The 15,889-nt window shown below is 41.3% G+C and overlaps 1 protein-coding gene across 2 annotated transcripts in view; it reads right to left on the bottom strand.

The window, feature by feature from the left end:
* FOXP1 (forkhead box P1) overlaps nucleotides 1–11,451 on the bottom strand; it is a 325,940-nt gene extending 314,489 nt beyond the window's left edge. Inside the window, exon 1 of one of the 2 annotated variants that reach the window (XM_040359072.1) lies at nucleotides 10,965–11,451. The gene's annotated coding sequence lies outside the window, so the exon portion shown is untranslated. The remainder of the gene's footprint in view (nucleotides 1–10,964) is intronic. The other variant, XM_040359073.1, reaches the window with a different exon arrangement.
* Between the last annotated feature and the right edge of the window lie 4,438 nt (nucleotides 11,452–15,889).

The raw sequence follows: 15,889 nt of genomic DNA, 5'->3' as shown, positions 1-15,889 counted from the left end.
CCGTCCGTAAAATATCCCAGTGTGCATTGCTCCAAATTACGCCGCAATGACGTATTGGATTCGACGTGAACGTAAATGACGTAAAGCGGTATTCGCAAACAACTTAGGCAAACAACGTAAAAATTTCAAAACTCGGCGTGGGAACGACGGCCATAATTAACATTAGCTACGCCTCATATAGCAGAGGTAACTATACGCCGGAAAAAAGCCGAACGTAAACGACGTAAAAAAATGCTACGGCGGGACGTACATTTCTGAATCGCCATATCTACCTAATTAGCATATTCCTTGCGTAAACATACGGAAGCGCCACCTAGCGGCCAGCCTGAAAATGCGTAACTGATTCTCTGAATCAGGCGCATAGAAACGACCTCCCGCACTCAGAGATACAACGGCGTATCAGGAGATACGCCGTTGTATCTTGTATCTGAATCTGGCCCATTGTTCTTTACCAATTTTGATAAGCAAGGAATAGTTAAGGTAAGGTTTTTATTGTTGACTGTGCACCCCATTGGGGAGATTTAGCCTCACCATTTGTCCTGGTGACCAAAAATCTAATTTAGAGTTACAAAAAAAAGAAGAATTAACTTTTCCAAAGGGAACAGCTGTTCCCATGACAAGTATCTAAGTGGGGATTTCCCTTACATTGGAGAGATATCCTCTCACTTTCTGTTGTGTCTTGACAGGCAATAAAGAAAATCTCAATGAGACAACGACAGCCAAAGAAAAGTTTTGACTTTACATATACTTTAAAAAGAACCCTTTATGCTGCCACTAGCATCAAACTAGGGAAATATTAGTCACTCTGAGGTTCAATGTAAAGGTATAATATTACTGTCATTGTACCAAAGTACATGGTCAATACCTATATACCATTTTACAATCACATTCACCTTTAGTTAAAAGAATAATTAAACACAAATTATCAGCAAGAAGAATGAGAATGATTCATAAAAAATACTTAGTGTATGTACTGTGCCACCAGCATTCAAAGTAATAATGGCTTAATGGGTGTTATTAATTGCGCTACTGGTGGTACTATTGTGCTAACCTGAAGCTTTTTCACGTTCAAATTAATCCCTCCAGTGGGAAAATATGCAGACAGTAAATAAATTGTGTCATCATTAAAAGTTAATTACAAAATTGAACAAAGTCCTGGTTGGATACTAAGATGATCAAATTACAAACATCCATAAACTGTGTGTAGAGACCTTGCGCTTCATAACTAATGTATACCTTGTTTATGATAAAATAGTCTACTTGCTTTATGTCAATCATTGACAAAGAGAGTTTCTTTCCAGCAACCGCGGGTTGCAGTCAAAGTTGATGGGGCAATCCCTCCCGCAAAGCCATTGTGTTCTACCAGGAGGGGGGGAAGCCGTCCACGCCAGGAGAACACAGTAATTACTGCTAGCGGCTTAAATAGCCGTTAGCAATAACCGCATGTAAAATCCGACAGGCTGGTTTTACCCAAGTTGATCGATTGCTGAACCAACGGAGATTCGAACCACCTATGGCTGGCTTTAGTAACAAACTAGCTTCTTCTTTTCACCATCTAATGGCACTGAGGAACTAAAAAGGAAGATTCTGAATGGATATTACGGCCAACTGTCATAGAAATGAGGTGAGGGCCTTCAAAACCATCTGTGTTGTACATATAATGATGTTTTAACATCTTCGCTCCCACATTTTGACAACTCACATCTTCAGCCATGTGAATAGAAACATCTACAAAGCTTTCCTGACATCTAGGATGTGATTATGTAACTTCGAACATTAGTGGCTCCAAAATTTTCACACCTCCCATCCTGTTCTTGAAATTTTCACACCTCCCATCCTGTTCTTGGACAATCAACATCTACACATTCTATGTTGATTAAATTAAGGAGTTTGTGGTACTTGTTTGGATATACAGTGAGGCTGCTTTCACATTGGGCAGCGGAGGTGCGGTGATGGTATAGCCGCGCTATTTTTAGCGCCGCTATACCGTCGTATTTACCGTGATATTGGGGCGGTAGCGGTGAGGTTTTAACCCCTGCTAGCGGCCGAAAAAGGGTCAATACTGCAGAGGCGCATTGCGGGCGGTATTACAGCGGTTTCCCATTGATTTCAATGAGAAGGCACGGTATAGGAGCGGTAAACACCCCGCTCCTATACCGCTCCAAAGATGCGGCTAGCAGGACTTTTGGAGCTGTCCTGCTACAGCACCGCTTCAGTGTGAAAGCCTTCGGGCTTTCACATTGAGGCCTGCAGAGCAAGATTTATTCATGCGGTATAGCAGCGCTATTTTTAGCGCTGTACCGCATGAATAACGCCTCAATGTGAAAGGGGCCTAAATGCTGGAGTATCCTTCTAACACTCCTAACTGCATGAATGTGGCTTGGAGAAGCTATCAAACATCTTTAACATTACAGAATAAGCCTAGTTGAATGTGATTATTTACCACTAGATATACCCGGACTTGATTAAATGAGAATCTTCACAACGGCAGAATACATTTTCCAGACACTTTTCAGCATAAGCTCCAATTTCAGATATTAAAAATGTTGTAAGGCCAGCTGTACCATCATCAACAATACGAGAGGGTCTCATCTGGTTGAGGCTTCAGATGTTCCCCATCCCTAAACCAAGCATACCGCAGAATTTCCCTGTTGTATACACAGTATGATTTGTGGTCAGTGCCTGAATCCTTTAATTTCTCGTCTCGTTGTCTTACTTTCTGTGCTGTAAAAGATAATGAGTTGGTGCACTGCACTGTCATACTCTGAATTAAAATCCAGTTAGCTCCAAATTAATCTATGCTACCAGCTTCAGAATTAAGGATTGCACCCGTGCCCCTCCTCCCCCCCACCTTCAAGTATTCTGACCCCTCCCCTGGTTTTAATTAACCTCATATTCATGTCTATCGGCCCATCCAAGGGCAGATGAATCGTCAATGAAGGAGACAATTCCATTTTCCATGTTGTAGCATCTATCTGTGCATATAATACTGGAACTCTTAGGGAAAAGGAGGAGCACGAGAAAGAAAATAAAATACTTTGGATGTAACTAACTGCTCAATCCTAGATTAATTGGAAGAATATTCTTATCTCTTCATGGTCATTTATGATCTTCTGTTTTAAAACTGTTCGTTTTAAAGACTTGTTTCAAGGGAGTCACAACATGTAAGGACCTAGGCCTAAATCATCGATACAGTCTTTGTTTTTATAATATTATATTAATTTTTTATTTTATTCTGCTATGGATTAAGGGTTAATAAGAAGAGCGACCCAGCCCCCACATGCATTAAACAATAAGAGAAAGGATATGCAAATAGCTATTGTCACTGTAACTTTAAGTACCTGTCTGTATTTTTACATGAAAACGATTATCTCTATCAATCAAAATTTAAGAACACAAAAGCGCTAATCATACAAGGTGCCTTGACGGCGTAATTCTCATAAAAGTGTTTTTTTTCTAATTTTTTAAGCAGTAAGGCAAAATTAACAAGCAGAAAATGATGCACTTTATAATTGAATGCATTTGTTTACTGTGGATTCCTTTTATGCATGTAGGTAAGCATTTTTTGTTCACAATATTTTTTCCTGTTTTTAGCATATATAAATATCTAATCACCAGGCACTCCAGGTTATTTAGCTACTAAAATTATATTTGAAATTTTAGGTGTTTTTTCCATGTTATTTTTTTTTGTTTTGTTTTTATCACAAATGGGGAAACAGCACACCCTAATGTTTGGATGAATTAACTCATCACAGCAGTTAATGGGTTAAAAGATTTCCACTGCTTTAGAAAAAAAAAAAAGTACACATGTTAAGATGTGTAAAAATAGAATGTAAAAAGCCCAATTGTAAAACCTCAATTTGTAACCATGCTCTTTAAACAGGCGTAGCTCACTTTTACCTGCTGCACGTGAAATTGCAGTACGCAACATTGAAATGGTAGACAATGTAAAGTGTTGCTTAATAAAAATGTTGGCAACCCAATACTCTAAAATGATTCTTCATTTTATACTTTTTGTTTTGTACTTTCACGTGTGCCATATTTTCCTTTCAAAGGGTCACTATGATGTTTTAAAGTGAAAATGTCACAAATTAAATAAAATCAGCATATAAGTGCAGCAACTTATAATGGCTTTTACGTTTTTTTTTCAGCAGAGTGTCAGCAATGCCATATGCAAAGAGTTAGCAGCTGTAAATGCAGAAAATTATTCAAAACGGCTGGGTTTAAATTTATCCTGGGGTCCATCACATCTCTGCTTTCGTCTGCTTTCTGTCCGTTTCACTTTTTGTTACGTTACAGCCTTATTCCAAAATGGATTAAAATGATACTAAAGCATGTTTTTTTTTTAAATAACACCGTCTTTTGGGGTCCCCCCCGGCGGCTCTCGCGGCTCCTCCCAGCATCAGATAACCCCCTAGGAGAAGCGCTCTCCCGGGTGGTTAGCTTGAGGGCGCGCTCCCAAGTCAATCATTCATTCTGCGTCCAAAGCTGTTGAATGTATAATTTGGCCCCGCCCCCGGCATCCACGTCACTGGATTTGATTGACAGCAGCAGGAGCCAATGGCTGTGCTGCTATCAATCTATCCAATCAAGAGCCGGGACTCCGTGGAGAGAGGGACGGCACATCCATGCAGAGGGAAATTCAGGGCTCAGGTAAGTAAAACGGGGGGGCTAGGGGGCCGGTACAGCATCGCAGGACTGCGCAATTGTCAGTTAAAGCAACGCAGTGCCGTATCGCAAAAAATGGTCTGGTCAAGAAGGGGGTAAAACCTTTCAGAGTTGAAGTGGTTACTGTTAGTGACATAATTGATGCACTGTGCATAACTTGTTCAGAAAGCAAAGCTATGGGAAGGACCACCAAGTGCCACCCATTATAGGCTGTCTGCAGAAAATTAGGAGGGGGTGGAGACAAGACCGGTCACCCTGCACAAGGAGAGAACAGCAGCAACTGGTCCAGTACAGAGATAAAGTTTCACACTAAATTACTGCACAGATCTGGAAGAAATACACAAAACACACCAAGATTCAAGTACAAATACTCATGTCTCTTGTATTTAGACAATATTTGCTTATCCAAGAGTTCAGTTTCAAAGTATAACAAAACCCAAGAACAAAAATGTAATACATTTCATTTTCTCAGTCCATAGATGTGGTGACTGCATTTATTTTCTTTTCTTTTCACCTGGTGATTCTGTCAGTAACACACTTCCTATCCTAGGGTGACAATGCTAATTGACTGTGCTGTATCTTTGGAGAGGCAGCATTGTCAACCTGTATAGAACACCTCCCTCTCTCCTCTTCTTTATCAGATGGGGGTTCTGTAGTTTGCAGAGATAGCTTGAAACAATAACAGTACAGCACAGGCAGAAACTTTATCAGCTTACAACATTTCTGGCAGGGTCAACAGGTATTTTTTGCACTTTTTGCAAAACACTAACAGGAAGTGAGAAATTCAGACAAACAAAAAAAAACATTTAGAAGGGAAATCAAAGGAAAAAGTAAGTGAACCAACAATGCACTAGCTTAAAGGAACCCATTTAGAAAATAAAAAACTAACCTTTACAGCCCCTTTAAGAAAAGCTTTGCTAGTTTGTTCAACTGCTTGGCCAACACAATTTGGTGCAGGTCATAGGACAGGGCTGTCTAAATGCATGGGCACTGCCCAGGGGCCCCAGGTGCATGGGAGGGCCCCAGGATAATCTTGCATTACATCATACTTGCCAACTGTCCCAGATTTGTTGGGATAGTCATGCTTTTTTACTAAGCTTTCCTGGGATGGCCGTGTCCCAGAACTTGTACTTTGCCCTCCTGATGCCCACCTGTACTTGTGCTGATTAGTCTTTGTTTATGGCATGTTTTCTTATTGTTTCAAATATATTTATTAGTACTTTCAATCTATGTTTAAATCTATCAACTATTTATAGTTTAAATTCTTAAAAGTAGGTGTGTAAATTGGGACAGGCTGGTAGCGGCCCAAGTGCATTACTTTGCCCTGGCCCATATTGCTATTAAGATGGCCCTGTCATAGGAAATGGATGTTGGGTATGAATGGGGCTCTAGGAATCTTCTGTTATAAATAGGGTCAATTATGGGTACTGGACAAAAACATTAACACGTCTTTCATTAGACTGCTTATAGTCATCTGCTATAGAAAGTGACACAGATACTACGCAGTTCTTGAGCCTCATACGCACAACCATTTTTCTTGGCAGGAAAAAAAAAAAGTTTCTCCCGACGCGATTCCTCTCCAGCCTGACTTGCATACACATGTTCATGCAAAAAAAAACATCCGACCAAAGCGTGTTGACATACAACACGTACGACGGGACTATAAAGGGGAAGATCCTTTCAAATGGCGCCACCCTTTGGGCTGCATACTTGATTCTGAGCATGCACATTTTTTTCCCCCCTCGGCAAAGCATTCACACAACCGTTTTTCGCGACGAGAAAAAGACCAAACGGTAAACACGAAGAAGAAAACTGCTAGGGAGCATACACACGACCGGTTTTCACGACCAATATAAAAATTGGCAGTTTTCTCAATGTGAAAACCGGTCGTGTGTACAAGGCATTAGAGGTGCCAATTTTTACAGGAAGGAACTATTGGGTATCGAGTAAGAGCTAGCTTCAATTTTGAATGATTGGGAGTGTTAGGAGAATGTCAACAGTGGAGGGATAATGGCCATTTCTGAACTCCTTATCACACATACTGCAACACATAACGGAATACAAATTATGTTCTTTTCTAGAAAGAAAAAGGTAATTAAACTTTAATTATAGGTGTGCTGCATCTGTTTGATGGTTGAGTTGGAGAGGAGATCATGGAACATACTATCAGCGAGGTGATTGCAGCAAAGGTAGGCTGACAGGTTGCTGTTTTGTGGGTACTATTAAGCTGGACATACACACACAGGGATTATTTTGTTCAGCCTGCAACTGGAACATAAAAAGCTTACAGAATACCCCATTTGTGCTATACAACTTGGATGGATGAATTTCCCACTGTGGCTATTGTATTTTGACAACTGGCCCCACCGGCTGTCAAATATCCCTACAGCGGCTGAATGTTACTGACTGCAGCTGCTGTGCGGCCGACAATTTTGCACCTCGGTCCTTAAATGTTTCACCCGAAGAACGCTGGGTTGACTGCTTTTGCCAGTTTCTCAGCAAAACCTTCAAGATTTGAACAGTGTATGACCAGCTTTAGAGTGAGCACCATGCTATCTTCACCAGGCTGCATCTTTATATTTATCTGATTACAATTTGCATAGGAACCTAAAAGCTTTTGATGTGACCAAAGGTTTTCAACAATATATCAAAGTCATATGAGATCTGTTTTTCAAAAAAATGGAAACGTCCGGGAAGTGGTTGTGAAATCCTGACTGGACGTCTATTGACGTCCTGCAGGGTTACATGCCGGTGCGCGCAGTGCGGCGATCGGTGATGCGGGGTGTCAGTCTGACACCCTGCATCGCCGATCTCGGTAAAGAGTCTCCGGCAGGGGCTCTTTACCACGTGATCAGCCGTGTCCAACCACGGCTGATCACGATGTAATCAGGAAGAGCAGTGTCCATCAGTGCCACCTCTTAGTGCCCATCTATGCCCAGTACCCACCTATCAGTGCCCATCTGTGCCACCCATAAGTACCCATCAGTGCCACCCATGAGTGCCCATCAGTGCCGCCAAAGAGTGCCCATCAGTGCCGCCAAAGAGTGCCCATCAGTGCCGCCAAAGAGTGCCCATCAGTGCCGCCAAAGAGTGCCCATCAGTGCCGCCAAAGAGTGCCCATCAGTGCCGCCAAAGAGTGCCCATCAGTGCCGCCAAAGAGTGCCCATCAGTGCCGCCAAAGAGTGCCCATCAGTGCCGCCAAAGAGTGCCCATCAGTGCCGCCTATGAGTGCCCATCAGTGCCGCCTATGAGTGCCCATCAGTGCCGCCTATGAGTGCCCATCAGTGCCGCCTATGAGTGCCCATCAGTGCCACCTCATCGGTGCCCATCAGTGCCACCTCATCGGTGCCCATAATTGAAGAATAAAACTACTTATTTACAAAAAAATTAACAGAAAAAAAAATGTTAATTTTTTTTAAAAAATTCGGTCTTTTTTTAGTTGTTGCGCAAAAAATAAAAAATAAATCGCAGAGGTGATCAAATACCACAAAAAGAAAGCTCTATTTGTGGGAACAAAATTAAAAAAATTTCATTTGGATTGTCATTCAAATTGCGACAGTGCTGAAAGCTGAAAATTGGCTTGGGCAGAAAGGTGCGTAAGTGCCCGGTATGAAAGTGGTTAAACTCCCGACCCAGATCAGAAACAAATGCGGGAAGATCTGTGCCACCAGACATAAGATCTTCTAGTGACAAATAGCCAAAAATTAAAAGTTACACCATTGATAGTAATAATTTTACCAGTCATCAGTGCTGAATATGTCCCAATGTATTCTCTAGGTAAAATATAACAAATTGGTATAAAAAAATAAAAAAAATGGTTGTACACTTTTTAGTAGGCAAACAGCAAAATTTCAGCTCACAGGCAGTGAAGATGGAACATTTCCATTATGTTTTGAAATCTCAAACACAGTTGATGTGAATTACGTTTTGCTGCTGCCTTACCTGCAAAAAAGTGACTGTATATGTCCTTCCATAGGCTGAATTCACGCTATGCATTGTGAAAATGCATGCAGTTTTAAGTGTTCTGCATGCATGTTATGGTATACACTTTTGTATGCTGACACGCATTTAACATGTCTTCATGCGTTTTCATTCATTTACCCATATGTAATAATCACCCCTATTGGCCATGCTGCATACTGGGTTAAATAACAATATATCAAACTACAAGTTCATTCAAGCTGCTTTTCCCGCAATTCACTGTACTGCAGACCAGAGTTACAGACAGGCCCAGTTAATATATATGACAATTCTATGTTTGATATGATTTCCCTGCCATACAAAAACTGCGTTGTACCATTGGGATTGGCTGAGATGTGAAAGCAGCTTCATACGCATTGCTCTTAGTGAGTTTGTTTTCCGCTGTTGTTTCCTAAAGCCATAAAAATTCTACATCTCTAATGCCGCGTACACATGGTCGTTTTTCATGATGAAAAAAAAACAACGTTTTTAAAAACGTCATTTAAAATGACCGTGTGTGGGGAAAACGTTGTTTTATGTCTTCAGAAAAACGACAAAAAAAAATTGGAGCATGCTTCAATTTTTTGTGTCGTTTTTCAAAATGTTGTTTTTTGGGTCATTTAAAATGATAGTGTGTGGGCAAAACGACGTTTAAAACAACGTTTTTAAACCCGCGCATGCTCAGAAGCAAGTTATGAAGCGAGCTTGAATGGAACAGAGTGCCGTCGTACGTGCTGAACGTAACTGCGCTTTGCTAGAGCATTTTGAAAAAACGATATGGTGTAGGCAACGTCGTTTTTTAAAATGAAGTTTGAAAAACGTCGTTTTGTTTCAAGATAAAAAACATCGTTTTATTTCATCACATAAAACGACCGTCTGTACGCGGCATTAGCTGTCAAAGATTCTTTTATACATGTGCAACTATATGTGTGAAGTTCATAAAATACATACCACAATACTGCAGAAAATGCACACAGTATATATATATATTTATTTATTAGTTTTATTATGATTTTATTTTAACACATATACATACATATATAAAATTTTATTTTTACACACACATATAAATAAATATATATATATATTTATTTATATGTGTGTGTAAAAATAAAATTATATATATATATATATATATATATATATATATATATATATATATATATATATATATAAATAAAAGTTAAAATAAAATCATAATACAAATAATAAATATAATATATATATATAAATAAAAGTTAAAATAAAATCATAATACAAATAATAAATATAATATATATATATATATATATATATATTTAATTATTTTGTATATAGATGTTGTAAATTGCTTTTATAAGTAGTGGCAGTAAAGAAAGACAATATAATGTCCTTTGTAACAATTCAAGTTTCAGTCCTCCCACAATTTGCGCTTCATTTTTGCACACGCTGGAGAGTTAAACCATCTACGCTATTTCTAGGAGATAATATGTCATCGGTGATATCGTGCCTAGTGTGCCAATTAAAAGGTGGGGGACTCACACTGCTTGTTGAATTGTACATTTAAATAATATTATGGAAAAGGGATCAGGAACACCTCTGTTGTTGTGGGGGGGGGGGGGCTCAAAGGGGCGGGACCAGAGCTGGGAAACATTGTTGGGAATCTCACTCCAGTGTTGCTCAGCCCACCAGACTCCATCTATAACTGAAACACCACCTTGGCATCAAACTAACCCTACAAACAGCTGTTCTGATAAAACCCAGTTGCTTTTAGATGCTTGAGCGACATTGCTCAGCATCAAGTTATGTACCTCTGGATCAAACAGTTGCTGTCTGGCTGGGAAAGGGTTAACACGCATGCCTGCTAGACAAGCCCACTCTTCCAGGGTGCCTTGTGCCAGCTGCAAGGGAAAAGGGGGCTGTCAAAGCTTCACCTAGAAATCTCTCACTGCCAATTGTTGAACCTCTGTGATCTCTGCCATAGACTCCCGTGCCTGACATGAAGCTGATACCAATGAGAAGACAGCTCGCTCTTCATACAAGGAGCTTCTGATTTTCCCAGGGGTGGCTCAGCAACAGTCTCCACCGTCCTGAGCCTGCAAACAATGAAAGCATTATCTTCAAAGTCACTAAACAAGATTTTTCTAAACCAGTAAGGGGGGGGGGGGGTGTCAGGCTGTTATGAGACACAAATATACATTTAGAATCTTTTACAATAAAAGTTGGACTGCTGCAAACCACAGCAAAAAAAAGGTGCTGCATGCAATTGTATGCAAAGTGACATGTTGCGAAAGCCCTGAGCATACGGGAGCAAAGGTACACACAAAAGTCATGAAAAAAGTCAAGGCGAAACTTACCCATTCATGAGAAGAGTCAGCGGCTGGGGTTTGCCTGCCAATGCACGGCAGTGTGAAAAGAGTGCACAAAGCGGCGACTTTAAATCCACCAAAGGGAAGGAAAGTTACTGTTCTTGGCTGTGTGTGTGCTTTCGCACAAGCGTCAGTGTACGGAAGGACTAAAGGCATGTGGTCTAAACACAACAAAAGCCACTGCCTTACTCTAGATTAAATATGCAGGAAGAGGCCCACTTTTGCATAAACACAAACACTCCAGCAAATGAGTAACTGGCTCAACTCACATGTCTGCTGAGAGCTGTACCTGCCTCGCTGTATGACAGCATGGGAGAGATCAGCAGAGCGGCCGGGAGATCAGCAGAGCGGCCGGGAGAGCACACAGCCCCGGAGTAGTGGATGGGCTCCTCTGCTGGATGCAACTTCTGGAAAGTCTGCACGCTGGAGCAATTGGAAACAGCTGGAAACGATGATGACAGCCTTCTGTTCTCACACCACTGGAATTACAGGCAACGGCGGAAGATTTTATGACTATTGTTCTTATTATCTACACCTCTGTTATTATTATGATTAGTAACATTTATTATTTTCTTTTACCTCAATTGTAATAAGAACACACATTATTGTGAAACCGTATTGCTGGCATTAAATTGGTCTCGCAAAAAGGAAGTAAAGAAAAGGTATTTCAGTATGAATTTCTGTTAACTTTTTGGGAGTTTTCAAGAGTTAAAATAAAATAAAAAAAGTAAATGAATACTCTTGCACAGTAGGGCTCATTTATTGTATACATTTAGCACAGTCTAATACTTGTAGCTACTTTATTTATTTATTTTTTAAACGTTGGTCATGTTTATTGATTTTTTTTCCTTTTTGTAGAGAACGGGTAAGGCTGCATTCACACCTGAGCGTTTTGTCGCCTGAAGCGCGACGCTCAAAAACGCTAGAGGGGAAAAAATACATTATTCCCTATGGAGATGGTTCACATCTCCACGCCAAAACGCCTGACGCCGAACGCCTGAAGCTCAAACAAGTTCCGGACCCTTTTTTGTCGTGCGAATCGAGCCGTTTGGGCATTTTTGAGCGTTTCTATTTCCCATAGAAAGTAATGGAAACGCTCGATTCAAGCGACTAGCGCGACAACGAGCGTTTGCTACAGGCGTTTTGTCGCTTTAATCAATAGAACATTTCACCCAGGCAGAAGATAAAAAAAATCTACCAACAAGTGATGAAAAGATGATCATTTTTCCTATTGGCTAAAATAAAAAACGTTGAAGTACAAAAAGGTCGGACGACGCTGTATGCAAACGCGCAAATAAGCATGAATACGCGTGGACAAAAACGCATGAAAAAACGACCGAACGACCTACGCTCAGGTGTGAATGCAGCCTTAGGGCTCATGCCCACTGGTGGGGTTATTTACAAAAGACAAATCCACTTTGCACTAAAAGTGCACTTGTCACTGTAGATCTGAGGGGAAGATCTGAAATGAGGGGAAGCTCTGCTGATTTTATCATCCAATCATGTGCAAGCTAAAATTATGTTTTTTATTTTCCTTGCATGTTCCCCTCATATTTACAGCGACTAATGCCGCGTACACACGACCGTTTTTCGGGTTCTAAAAAATGACTTTTTTTTAATGTCATTAACCACTTAACGCCCGCTGCACGACTATTTACGTCCGCAAAATGGCACGGACAGGCAGAAGGGCGTATATATACGTCCTTGCCTTCTAGCGGGTGGGGGGGTCCGATGCGTGCGGTGGGCGGATTCCCGCAGGGAGCGATCCAGGACGACGGCGCGGCTATTCGTTTATAGCCGTTCCGTCGCGATCGCTCCCCGGAGCTGAAGAACGGGGAGAGCCGTGTGTAAACACGGCTTCCCCGTGCTTCACTGTGGCGGCGTATCGATCGAGTGATCCCATATATGAGGGAGACTCGATCGATGACGTCAGTCCTACAGCCACACCCCCCTACAGTTGTAAACACACACTAGGTGAACCCTAACTCCTACAGCGCCCCCTGTGGTTAACTCCCAAACTGCAACTGTAATTTTCACAATAAACAATGCAATTTAAATGCATTTTTTTGCTGTGAAAATGACAATGGTCCCAAAAATGTGTCAAAATTGTCCGAAGTGTCCGCCATAATGTCGCAGTCACGAAAAAAATCGCTGATCGCCGCTAATAGTAGTAAAAAAAAAAAAAATTAATAAAAATGCAAACAAAACTATCCCCTATTTTGTAAACGCTATACATTTTGCGCAAACCAATCGATAAACACTTATTGCGATTTTTTTTACCAAAAATAGGTAGAAGAATACGTATCGGCCTAAACTGAGGAAAAAAATGTTTTTATATATGTTTTTGGGGGATATTTATTATAGCAAAAAGTAAAAAATATTGAATTTTTTTCAAAATTGTCGCTCTGATTTTATTTATAGCGCAAAAAATAAAAACCGCAGAGGTGATCAAATACCACCAAAAGAAAGCTCTATTTGTGGAGAAAAAAGGACGCCAATTTTGTTTGGGAGCCACGTCGCACGACCGCGCAATTGTCTGTTAAAGCGACGCAGTGCCGAATTGTAAAAACGCCTTTGGGCATTTAGCAGCATATTGGTCCGGGGCTTAAGTGGTTAAAAACGATCATGTGTGGGCTTCAGAGCATTTTTCGGGTTCTAAAAAATGGGCAAATTTTTTTTGGAACATGCTCTAATTTTTCACTACGTTTTTAACGTTGTCGTTTTTCAGGTTGTAAAAAATTATCGTGTGTGGGCTTTAACGACGTGAAAAATCCGTGCATGCTCAGAAGCAAGTTATGAGACGGGAGCGCTCGTTCTGGTAAAACTACCGTTCGTAATGGAGTAAGCACATTCATCACGCTGTAACAGACAGAAAAGCGCAAATCGTCTTTTACCAACACAAAATCAGCTAAAGCAGCCCAAAGGGTGGCGCCATCCGCATGGAACTTCCCCTTTATAGTGCAGTCGTACGTGTTGTACGTCACCGCGCTTTGCTAGAGCATTTTTTTTTCACGATCGTGTAGTAGGCAAGGCCATTTTAATGATCAGGTTGAAAAAAACGTCGCTTTTTCTAGACCCTTTTTTGAACCCAAAAAACGGCCGTGTGTACGCAGCTTTACAAGTGCGCTTGCAGTGCAAAGTGGATTTGCCTTTCGGAAATACCGGCGTATAACGCACACTTTTTTCCCCTGAAAATAAGGGGAAAATTAGGGGTGCGTGTTATACGCCAATCCCTGCCGTCTCCGAGGGAAGAGGAGGGACGAGTGCCGCTGAATTACAGAGCCATGATCTGCTGTGTGCCGGGCGCTCCGTCACTCACAGCCACGCATTGAGCAACTGTCTATCATAAGAGCGGGGCCGGGAGGCGTGGCTGTGGGTGACGGAGTGCCCGGTACACAGGGGATCGCGGCTCTGTAATTCAGCGGCACGGAGCGCCCGGTACACAGAAGATCGCGGCTCTGTAATTCAGTGGCACGGAGCGCCCGGTACACAGAAGATCGCGGCTCTGTAATTCAGTGGCACGGAGCGCCCGGTACACAGAAGATCACGGCTCTGTGGTTCAGCGGCACTCGTTCCTTCTCTTCTTTTGGAGACAGCAGGGATCTGACACTGGCGAGGCTGCAATGATGGCAATGTTTATATATCACTTGTGGTCTTATTCAGCGGCACTCGTTCCTCCTCTTCCCTCAGAGAGAGCAGGGATCTGACACTGGCGAGGCTGCAATGATGGGGGTTTCAAAGTTCAAAGTTCTTTATTTAAAATGTTTTTTTCCTGAAACTTCCCTCCTAAAATTGGGGTGCGTGTTATACGCCGGTGCGTGTTATACGCCGATAAATACGATAACCTCCTGGGTGTTTGAATTTTTCATCTATAATAATAAAAATCATGTTTTGCATGCGCGTTTATGTGCGTTTGACGTTAATGCATTATATTGGTCAGAATTTATTCTGCCCATTAGATGCATTAACATGCAAACACGCGAATGCGCCTAAATGCGTCCAGTGGTTATGCACATTTTGCATTTTTTTTTGCTCAAAAGCTCCTCTCCTGAATGCTGTGGTGATTTTGATTTTTTTTGTTTTCAGCCTGTAAACGCTCCTCTTCTAAAACTTCTGTAAACATCTATGTGTGAATGGACACATAAAAAAAAGAGACATTTTTAAGTTGTGTGCATGAGCCCTTAAACTTCTCAAAAAATATAGAGCTATGCATGTGTATTGATTATTGTTCTCTGCTGTGGAGAAGGGAAGCTATAGTAAAGGGGCAAGTACTAATATAGCCTGTATTTATAGTACAACCCACCTAACCCCCCCCCCCCCCCCCCCAACACATACACACCACCAACAAAAAAAAAGGCCTCCACATGAAGGTGTAACTTTCAGATTTTGATTATGGCAAACTAATTTTTAAAAATCACCTAAATGTATCCACTCATGGTTGCACATTTATTATATACCCTAAAGATTAAATAAAAACTTAAATTAAAAACATTTAAAACAATTGACAGATGTAGTAATGAAATTTTTACATACATATTTCCCTTATTCCAGACATAGGGGCTTTAATGTCACCTATAAAAAAAAAAGAAAAAAAAAGAAAAGAAAAGCCACCACCAGACCACAGCTAATCCTTGTAGATGGCAATGTACTCTTATTAGTGAGTAGGGATGAGCTCCGGCGTGTTCGCACACTCCGCATGCAGAGCCCGCCAGGAAGTCTGCACGCCACTGCGCTAATCACAGGCAGGGAGACATTGTCCCAGTGCTCGGCTGCAGAGATCGGGAAATGTCTCCCTGCCTGTGGTTAGCGCAGCGCCGTGCAGACTTCCTGGTGGGCTCTGCATGCGGAGTGTGTGAACACGCCAGAGCTCATCCCTACTAGTGAGTGAGGGAAACAAGATGTGACTTATATAG

The sequence above is a fragment of the Rana temporaria genome, chromosome 7, assembly GCF_905171775.1.
Source record: "Rana temporaria chromosome 7, aRanTem1.1, whole genome shotgun sequence".
NCBI classification, from domain to species: Eukaryota; Metazoa; Chordata; class Amphibia; order Anura; family Ranidae; genus Rana; species Rana temporaria.
Note: the sequence above shows the minus strand (reverse complement) of the source record. Positions and strands in the feature narration are given on the sequence as shown.